Source organism: Rhincodon typus, chromosome 1, assembly GCF_021869965.1.
Source record: "Rhincodon typus isolate 14 chromosome 1, sRhiTyp1.1, whole genome shotgun sequence".
NCBI lineage: Eukaryota > Metazoa > Chordata > Chondrichthyes > Orectolobiformes > Rhincodontidae > Rhincodon > Rhincodon typus.
This window is the reverse complement of record NC_063332.1, coordinates 35,911,096-35,928,785: the sequence shown is the minus strand read 5'-3', so window position 1 is coordinate 35,928,785 and position 17,690 is coordinate 35,911,096. Positions and strand designations below refer to the sequence as shown.

The 17,690-nt window shown below is 42.0% G+C and overlaps 1 protein-coding gene across 1 annotated transcript in view; it reads left to right on the top strand.

The window, feature by feature from the left end:
* Positions 1-76: 76 nt before the first annotated feature.
* Positions 77-17,690, top strand: part of atp8b1 (ATPase phospholipid transporting 8B1) — a 129,870-nt gene continuing 112,256 nt past the window's right edge. The window contains exons 1-2 of the mRNA XM_048604195.1: positions 77-307; positions 7,742-7,875. The gene's annotated coding sequence lies outside the window, so the exon portion shown is untranslated. The remainder of the gene's footprint in view (positions 308-7,741; positions 7,876-17,690) is intronic.

Here is a 17,690-nt window from a genome sequence, read left to right as displayed (position 1 = left end):
GAAGCTTCATACAGTAATGGAGTACAGCAAAGACAAGTGGTTGATGTTTCTGACGGCACCTGGAATCATGTGACTTTAGTCCCATCCCAGGCGAACAGGAGTAGGAAGTGTTGTTACTTCTGTTTCCTTGGTCAAAAGATGTCATAAATGTTTGCTTTTGCATTCGGGGGAGGGAGAGAGAGAAAAAAAAGTTGAAGAACTTGTTTGGCAAGGTGATTGTATGAAAAGAAGCCATTATTACTGAAAGCCAATCTTTCAGGTGGAGCACCTAAACAGAGAGGACATATTTAACTTGTTAGGAACTCTGGTAAGTAATGTTATATCGATTGGTTTTGCATAAGGTTACTTTGAGAGGCATGGTGTTGGTTTAAAATATTGGAAGAAAAACGGCTACCTGACTTTAAGATTCAAGTTAATTTTGTTGTTCGCATACCTGACTTTAAGATCCATAACTGCTTAGTTCCATCTTTTTAATTAAGAGTTTCATGAACGAATTGTTTCCTGTCTCTAATAAATATTGCCTTAAAAGTGTTAAAATTGCCGCGGTGTGATTGGACGGTTTTAAAAGAAAATATCCGTGACATGTGCGTTTCGTTTTTTATATGGTATTTGTTTCTGAATTATGCTTTGAAAGTAATTCAGAACAAAAACTATTTATGTTCTGATGCCTTACAAATTAAAGGCTACCTGCTTGGGGATTGCCTGAGAATGGAAGACTTTAACTTGCGTCGAATGTGGCTCAGCTGAGAGCTTCCACACGTTGTTTGTGACGGGGTGTCCTGCTGTTTGAGTGCTTAACTTTTATTTCCGCTTCACCTGATGTACGTTTATCAATTTGACTTTACGTTTAAAGTGCGTTTATGCATCTTAATCTGGGAAAGCTGTTGATCTTCTCATACGAGTGTTTCTGTCTGTTTGTGCCCGTCTAAAACTGCTCTTTGTAGATATCAGCCATACTAGTGATTGGGGAAGCTCCTACAACTTTACCGTGTTGCATGCTTTTTTTCTCCTTCCTCGGAATCTCCACTGGGTATCTCCATTAGTTGGTGCCGGACTCCATAATTCCATTCTTGTTTAGATGTTTTCTAACCCAAGACATGGAATGGACATTTAAACCCTGATAAAAGAATTGACAAGTCATTTAAACGTTTGATATTTTGATTTTGTTTTAAAGATAACGTTGTAAAGCAAACATAAAATCCACAAAACCACAATTCAGCCTATTCATACCCTGCCAAATCTGTGTTCCTATCTTGACTCTGCATTCACTTTCCTCATCCCACCACCCTCCCCCCAACTACCCTATTGTTCAGTCTGTTCCAACTTAAGTTCATGATTTCTCTGACACTTTACATCAGTTCCACAATTTCCAGTTTTCTGGCCCTAGCAACTTCCTTGTCACCATGTATGTACAATTCCTCAAATATATCCCCAACAGGATGGTCTGAAAGGTCTCCACTTCTCCCTTGAAATGTCCCTATCCACCACCACTCTGCTTCGTCTGACTGAACTCATTCTCACTTTGAACAACTTTTCCTTTTACTTGTCTTCCATTTTCTAAGGCAAAGGTGTGGCAAAATCTACCCAAATTGTTGCTAGTTATGCTCGTTTTGTTGTGCCGTATGTGAAAAATTCCTCGTTGCCATCCTATATGGAGACCCAGTTCTTTATCTGATACATCAGTGGTGACATTACTGCTTCCTACTCTCACCCACAGTTGGGGGGAAAAAAAGGTTATCAGTTTTCTTCCAATTTCCTCTTAGTTGCACTGGTCCATATCCGACTCTCCTCTTCCCTTTCTCAACTTCATTGATTCCATTTCTGTTGATTGGCTGCCCACCAATATTCACTACAAAATCAACCATTCCCACAGTTACTTTGACTGGATTTCCTCACAAACTGTTTCTTGCAAGAAATCCATTCCCTTCTTCCAGTTGCTCTGACTCTGCCACATCTGTTCTGATGATGCTACCTTCCCATCAGGGTGTCTCTGACATGTCCTCCTTTTTCCTCAAGTGAGGTTACATTCCCCCCCCTCCCCGCAGTTGATAGAGCCCTTAATCATATCTGACCTATCTCTCATTTCTGCCCTCACCTCTTTCTTTCCTCCCAGAATAACGATAGGATGCCTTTTGTCCGCACTTTCGATCCTACCAGTCTCTGAATTCATAGGATCAGCTTCCACCAGTTCCAGCACCTCCAGCAGGATGCTATCACCAATCATATCTTCCCTTCCCCTCCACTATCAATATGGAACATTGACCATTACCTCTGTGACACCTTGGTCCACTCCTTCTGTATTCCTAATGCTGCTTCACTCTCCCATTGTGCCTTCCCATACCAATTTTCCATCTCTCTTTCTCCTTTGCCACCGTTTTTGGTCCTTTAGTCTTTTGCTTTCGGAACCCTCACAATATGTTCCACTTGTTCTTCTTCCTTTGCCCTCTGTCAACAGCATAAAAACCACCATTTTCCACCTCCTTTCAGCTCTGAAGAAGTCATATCAGCCTTCACAGTAACTCTGGAACAAAAACAAAGTTGCTGGGAAAGCTCAGCAGGTCTGGCAGCATCTGTGAAGGAAAAAACAGAGTTAACGTTTCGGGCCTGGTGACCCTTCCTCAGAACTGGGGTTCTGGGATCACCGGACCCGAAATGTTAACTCTGTTTCTCCTTCACAAATGCTGCCAGACCTGAGCTTTTCCAGCAACTTTTTTTTGCTCCTGATTTACAGCATCCGCAGTTATTTTGGTTTTTAACAGTAACTCTGTTTATCTCTCACTAATACTGTCAGACCTGCTGAGTTTCTCCAAACTTCTCTGTTTTTGTTTCACATTTCCAGCATTGCCAGTGTTTTGTTTTCATGTCAGGCATAAGTTCAGTTCCAGAGTGTCAAACTGAAAGACTGAAGGCTTTTTTACCAACATGAGGACAGAGGGTTTGTTTTTGGGGGGTGGTGGCAGGGTGTTATTTGATGAAGGTCAGAATATAGCTAGCATGAGTTCTAGGAGGTAAATGGGGTAGAGGCTATGGAGAGATTTGGAGGTAAGGGTGACTTTAAATTTGATATGTGAGTGTGCAGTGAGCGACTGTAGGTCACTGGAATAGAGGTTAATGCGCAAATAACAGTTAATATGGGGCATGATTGAACTGTTAGTTTTGAGCAGTTGGAAGTTGTGGAGATCTGTAAGTAGGTGTGTAAGATGTTGAAGTAATTGTTCGATTTTATAGCAGTGTTTTCATTTTTAGAAGTTGCCCGTGTATGTCGATGGGAGTGTCACTGAGGAATTGGCTAAAAGAGATCTTGCAATAATACTCGGACATGTGTGAACAGAGAAATAGAAACTTGTTAGAGATTGTTCACTGCGCTGGTGCACTGAAAAACCTACAGTGTTAGTCCAACAAAGAAGTATCCAAGGCTTGGCTGACTGCCAGATGTCATGGAGAGTTCAAAGAGGGCTTGGTTTTCTTATCAGATTCACAGCAACAGCATGTCTTTTGTATGAACTTCAAGTAAGGCCTTGTCTTTACTATCAGTCCACTGGTAACAGATATTTTGAGCACATGACCCTCCAACATGCCTCAAGCTCACCACTTGAAAATCCTTGTTTGCCACTCTCTCTTCCATGTTGGCTTCAATGCTCAAATATCCTTCACTCTTTCCCTTCATTCTATCTGTCATCTTAATCTAAAACTCATCTCCCCTAGCCACTACTCCCACTTCAGGTGTCCAATTGTCTCATCCCATTCGCTCCAATCATAGAAATGTCTTATCTGCATGGTTGAGCAAATCTTAGTCCCTTTCCCTCACCATCCACAATCAATCCCCATCTTGCAACCACCAATACTTCTCTGTGCTTCCAATACAGCTTTGTGTTTAAGTGGCTAACTTTCTTGATTTTGGTCTTTTACCTGTCCCATTCCTACATCAAACTTATCAGCTCACTCACTTGCCTCTAATATTCTTTTATTGTGGTTACTTTACTGATGTCAGCACAGTGGGACCAGTGGCCTCTTTCTGGGGTATATGTTTAGGCTCTTGTGACGCAATGGTAGTGTCCCTAGCTCTGGGTCAGAAGGCACGGGTTCAAATCCCATCTAATCAAGAGGTGTGTCAAAACATGTCTGAACAGGTTGTTTGAAAATATTCTAGCATCTTTTGTGGTAGAGATTTCTGAATGTTCACCTGGTCTTTACTGCTCTTCAATTTTTCTTTACATAATATAGTTCTCAAAATCTGTTTGTTCCAGGCGCTTTTAATTTGATGTGAGATTCTTCAATTTATTAATTTGTTCACTTAAATGTCCTGTTGCCAATGGCAACCCCACATGACAAACATGGTCACGCTGCTTATTACCAGAAAATGTCTTCTCTGCATAATACTGGAGATGCAACGTTCATTTAATGGAGCAATGGAAATTCAGTCACGAATGGCTGCAGTCCTATTTTCAGATTTGCTAACATGTTCAGAAGTAGGTTATTTGAAGATGATTTGCACTTGTTCTGTATAGATGCTTTCTAGTTCCTTTTCTTACCTAGCAAAGACGTAGTCCCAAAAACCTAAGTCTGGGAAATGTAACAGTCGCATGAGGAGCAATTCCATTCCATTTCTTGACTGTCATGTGATTTGCCAGCATTGATCTTAATGGACAGGCAGGAACTAGTTTCATTTTCTACTCGGCACCTGTAACACATGCATCCCTTCAGTTCTGCACTGCTGTCCAAGCTGGATTTTTAACATAGTTGCTTGTGACACGCAAGTGAGGCTGGTAGGGAGTGGTGGGCCTTCACGTTGTCTGCATTCTTTCTGCTGGTGTTGGGAAATTTCAGAATATTAACTGTGACTGCCAAATGATTGCACATATTATGTCAGAATTGTGTGTATCCTGAAGGTTAATGTTCCAAGTGATGTTCCATAAGTGCAAGCAGCCAGAGGGATTGGTGCCTGTGCTTTGAATCCTTGTTCATTTTATGTAAAAGTGTAAAAGCAAGTAACTGCACATATTAAATTTAGCTTCTAGCCACCAAACTGAGCTGAACAGCTCTTCCGAGCAAGTCAAGGAGACACTCTTTTTCATGTGCTCATTTCTCTAGCTTTCAGTAAATGGCAATCATCACTTGGAAAAAAAGTCTTTTAGTGCATGCCTAAGCAAGCAGAAACTGAAAAACAACTCTAACATATACTGAATATCTTTCACAATACTTTGGAGTATTAATTATAAATCAGTTAATAGGCAAAAGAGATTGCAAGGTACTGAAAATGGAATAACATTAGTTCACTCAGATTTGTTGAATCTGTCTGGGCTTTTCTTGAGAAACTTGTGTGTTTTAAGTAAAATTGTGTGAATTCCTTTAAACTCTGAATTATAAGTGGATGCAAGTGTCAATCTAACCAGCGTTATCAATATTTGGAAGTTGAATATGAAAGAAGGAATGCGGTCAAAAATTTGTCACCCTGGGTTCTGAATGATTCTCTTAGGCAATCCCTTGCCCTCAAGGATCACTAGCTGTAGCTCCAACGTGCAATCTGTGGAAACTGCCATGTGTGGGATGAGGTCAGGTAAATGAGTTCTTTGAGGTTTTGACGTTGTTTGCAATGCCCCAACTTGCTTCTACGCATGTTGTATTTAGTGCCTCCCTAAATGAACCTTCACTCTTTTTTTATTTGGTCACAAGTCAGGGACTCCCATGAGTTGACAGGAATGTCTGACCTCTTCAGGAATGCTTTGTCATTTCTAAAACATTTCACATTCTTTTCCCTGGAGTTTCCTGGTCAGAACCAGGTCCTGATCCAGCTGCTAAACTCAGAAGTCTAGAGTCAAACATATAAATGACCTGATAAAAACTGAAAGAACTGCGGATGCTAGAAATCAGAAACAAAAACAGAAATTGCTGGAAAAGCTCAGCAGGTCTGGCAGCATCTGTGGAGAGAAGTCAGAGTTAACATTTCGGGTCTAGTGACCCTTCCTCAGAACTGTTCTGCCATTATAAATGAGATGTCTCATCCAGTGATGTTGATTCAAGAGAATACATGTATGGTGGCTTCATGAGATTGATATCTCTTTTGATCTGATTATCAGTGTATTGACAAACCTATTGAAGGATTCAACCAGGTGTAGAGCTGGATGAACACAGCAGGCCAAGCAGCATCAGAGGAGCAGGAAGGCTGACGTTTCGGGCCTAGACCCTTCTTCAGAAATGGGGGAGGGGAAGGGGGTTCTGAAATAGATAGGGAGAGAGGGGGAGGCGGATAGAAGATGGATAGAGGAGAAGATAGGTGGAGAGGAGCCAGACCGGTCAAAGAGGCGGGGATGGAGCCAGTAAAGGTGAGTGTGGGTAGGGAGGAGATAGGTCAGTCCAGGGAGGACGGACAGGTCAAGGGGGCGGGATGAGGTTAGTAGGTAGGGGGTGGGCCTTGAGGTGGGAGGAGGGGATAGGTGGGAGGAAGGACAGGTTAGGGAGGCGGGGACGAGCTGGGCTGGTTTTGGGATGCGTTAGGGGGAGGGGAGATTTTGAAGCTTGTGAAATCCACATTGATACCATTGGGCTGCAGGGTTCCCGAGCGGAATATGAGTTGCTGTTCCTGCAACCTTCGGGTAGCATTGTTGTGGCACTGCAGGAGGCCCAGGATGGACATGTTGTCTGCGGAATGGGAGGGAGAGTTGAAATGGTTCGCGACTGGGAGGTGCAGTTGTTTAGTGCAAACCGAGCGTAGGTGTTCTGCAAAGCAGTCCCCGAGCCTCCGCTTGGTTTCCCCGATGTAGAGGAGGCCACAATGGGAACAGCGGATGCAGTATACCACATTAGCAGATGTGCAAATGAACATCTGCTTGATGTGGATAGTCTTCTTGGGGCCTGGGATGGGGGTGAGGGGGGAGGTGTGGGGGCAGGTGTAGCACTTCCTGCGGTTGCAGGGAAAAGTGCCGGGTGAGGTGGGGCTGGAGGGGAGTGTGGAGCGGACAAGGGAGTCACGGAGAGAGTGGTCCCTCCGGAAGGCAGATAAGGGTGGGGAGGGAAAAATGTCTTTGGTGGTGGGGTCGGATTGTAGATGGTGGAAGTGTCGGAAGATGATGCGTTGGATCCGGATCCAACGCATCATCCTCCGACACTTCCACCATCTACATCTTTGCAGAACACCTACGCTCGGTTCGCACTAAACAACTGCTTCTCCCAGTCGCGAACCATTTCAACTCCCCCTCCCATTCCTCAGACGACATGTCCATCCTGGGCCTCCTGCAGTGCCACAACGATGCTACCCGAAGGTTGCAGGAACAGCAACTCATATTCCGCTTGGGAATCCTGCAGCCCAATGGTATCAATGTGGACTTCACAAGCTTCAAAATCTCCCCTCCCCCTCCCGCATCCCAAAACCAGCCCAGCTTGTCCCCGCCTCCCTAACCTGTCCTTCCTCCCACCTATCCCCTCCTCCCGCCTCAAGCCCCACCCCCATCTCCTACCTACTAACCTCATCCCGTCCCCCTGACCTGTCCGTCCTCCCTAGACTGACCTAACTCCTCCCTACCTACACTCACCTTTACTGGCTCCATCCCCACCTCTCTGATCTGTCTGTCTCCTCTCCACCTATCTTCTCCTCTATCCGCCTCCACCTCTCCCTATGTATTTCAGAACCCCTTCCCCTCCCCAACTTCTGAAGAAGGGTCTAGGCCCAAAATGTCAGCCGCCTTGCTCCTCTGATGCTGCTTGGCCTGCTGTGTTCATCCAGCTCGACACCTTGTTATCTCAGATTCTCCAGCATCTGCCGTTCCTACTATGTCTGAAGGATTCAACCACCTGGATAAGACATGACTGCCTTTCTAGCGAAGATCGTGAAGGAAGAATCTTAACTTGTTCTGTCAAGGTGATCATACAGACTCACAGGTGAACCACTCTAATGACCAATTTTCTTTTATATTATCAATTTGTCTCCCTTCGTTTACAATGCTTGCCTAATCTTCCGCTTCTCCTCTGTTTTATCTCTTGTGCACTTGATTTCCTAGTACTAATGAATCTGGATTTCACACAGGCCGTATTTTTGTTTAAAACTAGATGTAGTTTGAATTTTTGAACTCATCAGGGAAACACCATGTTCTGTTTAATCATTTGTTTTGCAGGCTAATATTCCCTGTAAGCATATTTCTCACTATAGTGTGTGGTTTTATGTACTAATTGTTCTTTCCTAGTTTTTTTTCAGTTCGTTCCCCTCATTTTAAAAAAAAAAATGAGAACCACAAATGTTTTCTGTAACGATCAAGCTTTGGGGCCTGCAATTTTCCTGCTCCCATTCATTGTCCTTTTCTGAACTTTTGTATAGCATGAGTCTCTAGTCTATTGAAATAATCCTGTTGTCAAAAAGCTAGTAAGTGCAGGAAGACGAGACGTTTTAATGTGTAAATGTCCCCACTCTCGGAACTCGCATCACTAGTTTGTTCTGATGTGGTAGTCTAATTATGAGTCTAAATGTAAATAAACAACATTCAGAACAACAGTGAGCTTGAGGCACAACCTATGATAGTGATCTGACATCAACTATGAGGTAGTGCAGGGTAGGGCAGGGCTGAGTTGTACATTCTAGCTGATAAAATATTCAGGAAGGATGGTTGTCAACACTAGTTAGATGTAATCTTTAATGACGCAAAATCAGCTGACCAGACAAATTGTGTGAAATCCTTCACGAATACCTCAAAATTCCCAAATAAGATTGGCTTGACTTCCAAAAAAAAAATTTGCTTCAGTGAAGAGAGACATCATAAACCATGATCTCTCCCCTTCTGAAGCTTGGTGCTTGACAGCTGGAGCCTGCACATTGAAGTATGATGTGGAGGTGCCGGTGTGGGAGTGGGGTGGACAAAGTCCAAAGTCACATGACGCCAGATTATACAGTCCAACAGGTTAATTTGAAGAACACAGCAGGCCAGGCTGCATCAGAGGAGCAGGAAAGTTGACGTTTCGGTTCGTAACCTTTCTTCAGAAATGGGGAGGGGGTAAGGGAGCTCAGAAATAAATAGAGAGAGGAGAGGTGGGGCTGGGGAAGGTGTGTGGGATGGTGATACATGAGTGCAGGTAGGGAGTGGTGGGGATTGGTCAATGGCAATGGTGGGGCGAATAGATGGGAGAGAAGATGGAGTGGGTGTGTCAGGCCGGGGGTGGGGAGATTTTGAAACTGGTGAATTCCCGATGGCCTAATGTGCATGCAGCAAAATCCCGCAAGCAGCAGTGAGACCATAACCAGATATTTTTTCTTCCCATTCCATTTTCACACTTGCAGGATAAACATTCATGTGGACACTGGACACAGTTTCCCTGCTGCTGTTGTAAGATCAATAGAATCTATTATGCTCAAGTTTGAGAGAACTTTTATCATCGCTGAAGAAAGACACTTCTGGCAATGCAATGCAGTGTGGGATTGCCACACTAAATTGTCAACCTGGATTATGTGCTGAAGGATCTCCGAGCAGGATCTGCTGCTCCAACTTGCATGCTCTGAAGATAGTTCTCTGTAGCATTTGAGTTGTGAGCTGGTGGGAGCTAACTGAAACAAATCAGAAAAAGCAGTTGACAGGTGAAATTGTCCACAGTAGACAGAGATTTACAAAAAGGAATGATTAGGCTGCAATCATGGATAGAACAAAATGTGGAGTTACTTAGATGAATTGACAAATTTATATGCAATTTCATTTTTTTTTTTCAAAAATGAGATATTCCTGAAATGAACGTTCAGTAACATAAGGTAATGAAGTGCACAATAGAAATATGCATGTAATTAGAAATCTAAGAGTGAATGAAATGCTGGTAGTATCATAGCCAAGCATTTGGCATTTCATACAACCAAAGAATAGCCAATGAAAGGGAGGATTTGATTGGTGGTTTATTTAGGTCTTCTGAATGATGGAGCTGTGGAAACACTCAATTAGTTCCGTCACCTTAGTTACGGCAATGAAAGAAAAAGGCCAAACAATTGGGTACCGCACTGATAAATAAGGAAGTTGACTTGAAAGAAAATTATGAACTTCCAATGTTAAAAACACAGTAGTCCTTTCCCTCCCTCAGAACCTACTATAAGGAAATGAGAGAGGCTTCTATTAAAATAAAACTTAAAAGTTCCTTGGAATGCCAAGGTTGTTCTGGGAGCTTGGAGAATTACTATTGTGGTATCTACATTAAGAAAGAGATCAAGCTCCTAATTACAGATGTGTCAGGGCAAGATCCAACTAGATACTTTGCCAAAAACTAACACATATAAAATTATGAACTTGGTTAGAAATCTGTGGATTGAATAAGAAAAGCCAACAGTTATGAGTGGAAGAGATAGTAGGAACTGCCGATGCTGGAGAATCTGAGACAACAAGGTGTAGAGCTGGATGAACACAGCAGGCCAAGCAGCCTGACAGGTTCAGAAGAAGGGTCTAGACCCGAAACGTCAGCGTTCCTGCCCCTCTGATGCTGCTTGGCCTGCTGTGTTCATCCAGTGCTACACCTTGTCTCAGTTGAGTGGAAGGCAGTTTATACCAGAACGTTAATCATGAGGAAATGTGAGTATATCAATAATAGAAATGCCAAAGGTAAGTACTTAATGAACCTGAAATCCTCAAAGTAGCAACACATTTCTTAAAACAAATTTCATTTTGTCATAGGGTAACAATACATCTCAATTTGCGTCCAGCCTATCTCCTACTGCCTTTAATGTAAAACTCCTTTGCAGATTGTAGGGCAGTGTCAGCTTTATCCTGTGTTTTTTTTTGTAATTTAGCTTGTGTGTGAGTTGACTTAATTTCAGAAAGGCAGAACAATTACAGAACCACCTGAGTGGGATCAGGAGTCAAATTCTTAGATTTGTACTGGTGACGATTCATTAAAACTACTTCTGATCTTGCCCCTGCATCTTGCTAAGATCAGGGTTGTAAATAGTAAGGTCAAATAGTGTTTGACCAAAAAAATGGAAGTTATTGGACTTGGTGCATATGAAGCAAAAGATTTATGTATATAGCATGGCCAAACTCGAAATTAAATTGTTTCTCCCACCTTACGGAAACCACAGTACTGTGTCAGCACACAATCTCATTGTTGATATGTTAATCTGATTTAAGTTTGAGATGGCCTTGGTTTTAATGTTGAAATTTTCAAGCATTCAAGATGTCTGAAATCAACAAAACTCAGGTGTGGGAGATTCTGTGTCTTGTTTCGCAGTCGAATACACAGCTCTTAAATAGAACATGCAGTACACCTCAATTTTAAAAACTAGACATGCTGTAGCTTGATTTTGGTAGTACTGTCTTACCCAGGTTAAAAATATGTGGCTGCAAGCCTCACTCCAAGTTTTGACTATGTGACCCATCCAGAGATTTCAGTACAATTCCAAATGATTGCCATATTATTGAAGGTGCCATCTTTCAGAAGAAATACTAAACTGAGGCCCTGACTCTGTTTTTGGAGCTTGAGTTCTCATTGCATTTTGTTTTTGTACAACGAGCAGATCATTTCCAGTTCCCTGGTCCAAATTAACTGGCACTATCCAAATGCAAAAGCAGCTCAATGAACATGATAGGTGACAAAGACAAAGTTGCTGGAGAAGCTGAGCAGGTCTGGCCGCATCTGTGAAGGAAAAAACAAAGTTAACATTTTGGGTCCGGTGACCCTTCCTCAGAACCATTCCTGATTTACAGCATCCGTAGTTCTTTCGGTTTTTATTTAAAATAATAGGTGAGTTGCATTATCTTTACCCTCTTCAAATTTTTCAAGTTTTAGAACTACTTACACTGCAGTAGCCATTACAAACTTATTGTGGCAGCCAAACACGGCCTCTGCAAATCTGCACCAGGGGTCATTGTCTAAATTTGCACTCTCAGCAAGAACTCCAAACTTGCCAGTAGTTCATATTTGAAATTTTGTTCTGTGCTGTATGCTGTTTTCCGACCATTCCTTTTCTAAATGGTACGAAAATATTTCATTAAAGATACTTTATCAAGCAAGATACATTTAACAGGCAAGGCCTTTTACTTAGTGTGCCTTATCAAACATTTTCTCATGGGTAAATTTATTTCAAATCCGAACTCCCCTCCTTTCTCAAATAGAGGTGCAGATGTGATATTTTTCAATTTTGTTAAATCTGTCACAAACTGAGCAGTAATACAAGGTTGTTCAGGGCATCTAGTCTGCCAATGTTCAATATTCCTTCCTGTAAAACCTCAGCTAATTTCCACCACTCAGACCCAGGGATGGTGAGTTCAATTTCCTGCACTTGGATCACCAAAATAAGGTTTGGAAACTCCCTATGTATGTGTGTGTTACCACTAGGTTAGTAAACTTGATATGTAGACAAGTGGAAGGGGTCTCATTTCTTTGATAGAATAACATTACAAAAACAAATCAACATCATTTGGATGTAGTGTGGTTCTTGAACCTATTGTAGTTTGGCTCTTGTCGCAGGAAAATTTTAAATTTCCCTTCTCCCCCTTTTTTGGGTCAGGCTATGCTGCAATAAATTTGTTTACTGATAAAATGTATGTGATTTTGGACATTGGCGACTTGGCGACCGCTTTGCAGAACATCTACGTTCTGCTCGCAAAAAAGACCCTGAACTACCTGTTGCCTGCCACTTCAATGCACCACCCTGCTCCCTGGCCAACATCTCTGTCTCTGGCTTGCCACAGTGTTCCAGTGAAGCCCTACGCAAGCTGGAGGAACAACACCTCATTTTCCGCTTGGGGACCCTACAGCCCTCCGGACTCAATATTGAGTTCAATAATTTTAGGGCCTAAACTCTCCCACGTCCCAGCCCCCCATCCCACACACCAGGCCTTGTTACCACATAGCCTGCCACTGCACACCTCCTGTTGTTAGTCACTAACAGTCCCCATTAACAACTATTCACCCTCCCAGCCTGATCGTTAGCAACTCCTTTGTCTGTCTAACTGTCTTTCTCTCTCTTTGGGCTCTATCTTTATCGTTTACTCCCGACCCCACCCACCTCCCTATTTTCTGCATATAAACTGACGTTTACCCAGCCACCATCATTTCTGAGGGTCACCGGACCCGAAACGTTAACTCTGTTTTCTCCTCTGCAGATGCTGCCAGACCTGCTGAGCTTTTCCAGCAACTTTGTTTTTGTTCCTGATTTAGGACATTATTCAGTAAACTTCCATTGAAATAGAACGTGATGCCACAGAGAGTCACCGAGCCAAACATTTACCCTAACTGTGTGCCAGCAATCTGTATATATCATGGGCACATTTTGTTCTCAACATTTGTTGAAATGTTAATTCAACCAAAACTAATGTATTAAGTTATGATGACAATACACTTAAAACCTTGTACAGCTAATACGTTTACACATGTGGGTGCAATTTAACTAACATACTTGGGATATGGAATCTGAGTAGTCTGGAAGAATGACATTCTGGACTTTGAATAGAAGATCATTTGTTCTGGGATGGGTTTATGCTAATATTGACTGAGGATTGTTTTCTTTCTTCCTCTCTGAAGTCTACACAATGAGATTTTCTTTGTTTGATAACACAGATAGATGGGACTGTGGTCTATGTTGCCTATTGTAAGGATAACATCCACTCTTTTATGAACATAAATACAAGACGACAGGACCTGACTATTACTCTTGCCACAACCCGAGTAAACTCAAAAATGGCTTAAAATGGACTAAAAGACTGCTTCTGTTTGAAAAGAGAGGAGATCAGTTAATGTTTCAAGAGTTGCATCTTTATTACAACAATGAGTGATGAGTGGATGATGTTGAACGTGATGTTTGAGTCAAGCTATTGGTGTGGGTTGAGGGATGGAGTGAAGGGGCATGGGAATTAACCAATCACAAGAAACCAGCTAAACAGGGAGAAATATGTGGATAAGCAATCAACAGGAGACAGCAGAGGTCTGGCATCTGTGTTTTTAAATTAGTAGTTTGCAGAAAGATGAGTTCCAGGAATCAGTTGTTCTCAGTTTGGCAATAATTACATTAACGTGGGACATCATACTACTTTAAACATTATGAAGTCTTTTCACAGGAATGTTACCAAACAAAACTTGTCACCAGGAAAAATGAAGCAGCACCTGTTGGTGACATCTTTTGTTGCAAACTACTTCAACTGCCCCTCCCACTCCCTGGGTGACATGTCCATCTTGGGCCGACTCTAGTGTCACAATGATGCCAGCAGGAAACTGGAGGAGCAGCACCTCATATTCCACTTTGTGAGCCTACAGCCCAATGGTCTCAATGTGGACTTTACCAGTTTCAAAATCTCCCCACTCTCAGCCTCGTCCCATGACCAGCCCTCCCTCTTGTCCCCACCTCCTTGACCTGACACAACCTGTCCATCTTCTCTCTCGCCTATCCACTCCTCCCACTTCCGCTGACCAATCCCTACTACCCCCTATCTGCACTCGCCTATCACCATCCCACCTACCTACCCCAGCCCCACCCCTCCTCTCTATTTATTTGAGCTCCCTTCCTCCTCCCCCATTTCTGAAGAAGGGTCCCGACCCAAAACGTCAACTTTCTTGCTCGTCTGATGCTGCCTGGCCTGCTGTGTTCCTCCAGCTCCATACGGTGTTATCTCTGACTCCAGCATCAGCAGTTCTTGCTATCTCTGAGTTGATTAAAAACTTGGTCAATTGAGGTTTCAAAATACAGGTGCATAAGAAACATTTGGGAAGTAAATAGTATGTCAGTCTTCATGTAATGGGGTTGGAGATGTACAACAGGCTGAAACTGGGGAAGTGAAGTTATTCCGCGAGGGATGTAGGTCTTGGAAAGTTTGAGGAATAAATTGAGAACCAGCTTGAGAATTTTGATTTGGATGTATTGCTTAACCAGTAGCTAACGCAGTGAGTGAACACTGGTGTAAATGGTGACAGGACTTGGTGAAAATTAAACGGGGACGGTAGAGTTTTGGATGACCTCCCACTTATTCAGGACTGTCCTTCATCTCAGAATAGCACACCTGAATTCTTCCAATCAGATTTCCAATTCTGCCACCTTACTCCTCCATGTTTGCAGGTTTTAAGGCTGTCTCTTCTGGAATTTCCTCCCTGTACATTTCTTTTTCTACCTATTGCTAACTTTTGAGATGGTCCTAAAAATTTATCTTTATATACTCTCAAATATTTCCTTCCAAGCCATCAATTGGTGTTCAGATTAAGCATCTTGGGATGTTTTATAGAGTTGGAATTGTCATTCAAATACATATTTTTGTTTGCTTATATAAAAACAAAACCATTCCTTTATGAAAACATTCATATGATCCACTACACCACATAACATGTAAATTCTTGCTTAAATATAAGATGCTGAACATTTTTTAGTTGTTAATTCAAGATGTACGTGGACTATGAAACAAATGAGATGAAGGTTTCTTTAGGATCAGTTTTCCACACACACCTTTTGAGGTGAAGAGTGATAATGATACTTGTATAGTTGTGTATTTACACTGTACACTGATCAGAGACCACACCTGTTCTAGCCTCGTGTTGCCTCAGGAAAGAGCTTTGCATGTAAGTTTACAAATGCAAATGAAGCTCTCTCCAAGTGGTTATGTTTTCAGATCACAAGCGGGAACTGCACTCATTCTCTCAAATCAATTTTGGTGTCATTACATCGCGGAGAAAATGTGTCAGTGGATATTTTATTGACCCTTCTGACGGCTGTGGTTGAGTACATTTCTCATTTTTATTGAGAAATCTAAATCTGTTAGACGCCGCTATGTGTGTATCTTGGTGGCTTCACAGCTGTCTTAAATTTGGACATGCTCCTCTTGGTAGCTTCATCCCAACTGCCTGACTTTACACTCTCTCAGTTGGTCAATCGGCACAATCATCCATGTGGTGCGTCAACTTTCATCAGCAAGATAAGTGAGTCTTCATTACCTGATTGCTTCTTTATCAACTTCTACCACCATGCAAAAAAAAATTTTCAATCAAGTAAGTTGAGAGGCTCTTCTTATTGCACCAAAAATAATTCTGTGCACCAAAAATAATTCTGTGCTGCTCATGATGTTGTCATCAGAATTAACCACTTTAATTCCTGAAGAGTTAACAACGCACAAGTTGCCTGTAATTGAAAACCTGATATAATTTTGCTGCTAAGTTGTTTTTTTTTCTTTTATTTTCTCATTTTGCACATGGTTGTCATAGACGTATCTTTTACATATTTATTCATGTGAATTTATACCACTTCCTTTGAAAAAATGTTGATGGAGAGCCACCTCCTTGAATCATTTTTATGGTGTAGGTTCACACTGAGTCTGCTTCTCTTGTCCTCCTTCGTTGGTAGAGGTCATGTGTTGTTGAAGGAGTTTTGGTGCACTTTTTAAGTTGTACGCGCTGCTGCCACAGTATGTGGATGGTGAAGAGAATGAATGCTTAAAGTGGTTATGGGGGGGGCTGATCAGACAGTTTGATGCTGAAATGTGTTAAGCTTCTTGTGTTGCTGGATCTGCATTGATTTTAGTCAAATGGAGAATGTTGCATCACACTCCTGATTTGTGCCTTGTAGCTGTTGGACAGCCTTTGGGGAGTTTGGAGGCAAATTAATTATTGAAGATTTTCCTGTCGTTGACCTGCTCTTTTTGCCAGCGGATTGATGTGGCTACTCAGTGCTGACCCCAGAGTGTTTTTTGAGAATTTTATAATGGTATTTGTTGTACATAGTGCCAGAAGCAGTTAACTGACTTCACATGATAAACTCCACCCATAAAGAAGTAAAGCATTGTTTCTGCAAAGAGCTAACCAGTGTAGTCCAGTGTTGAGCCATTAACTGGTGTTGTCTTGTTGGTGTAGCAGTAATGTATACATAGGTTGAGTCTGATGTCTCACAGGAGATAATCATTGATCTCTTGAGTATTAAGGTATATGTAACAAATCTATGTATGGTTCAAGATTCTGCTGAAGACTTTGTGTAGGCATATTTAAGTAACATGCAATTTAGACTATTACCAAATAAAGATGGGTCAGATGGACCAACCACAACATTCTAATCAGACAATAGGTATCAAGGGTAATAGTTTGTTGGAGAATGCCATTAACTACCAGACAATGGTGCAACTGTTAAGGAGCTGAGAACTTATGAATCTTGTATACTTGTCAGTGAACATCTCTATTTTTGCCCTTACTGAAGGTGTATAATTCTGTGACCATGACTGTTAATCTGTAGCCACCTTTCAGGAAGTCTTCTACCAGAACAAGTTATGCAATTGTTTTCGAACCATTGATTGTCACAGCTTTTCTATCTGAATAAACCAGATATTACTTGATACTTAATTAGTTTGCCTTTCCTAAAAAGAGGAGACTTTACTTGGCAATGTTTTATGTTTCGATAGCTGACAATAGACAAACTGTTCTCCTTCTGCCATGGTACATGAATAAACAAATAGTCAACCTGCAGAGTACTGACTGTTTTGGGTGTAAAATGAAATGTAGCTGTACAAATTTGCTGTTAGGTCAACACCACATGTTGAGAAAGCAAAACACCATGCAGCTGATTCTGACATCCTCTAATGAGCATCAAACTTCAAAATGGTTTTTGCATCAGTTTTTCAATCGCTTGGGCCTGGCCATCATTTATGGCATCTGTCTTCTCAATCTGTTGGACGGATTGAGAAACAAATTGAAGATCCGTTCACTTTATTTCTTATCCCTTTTTCTCTTACTCGGGAGCCACTGGTTTTGACACTGAGTGACTCGGCACAATT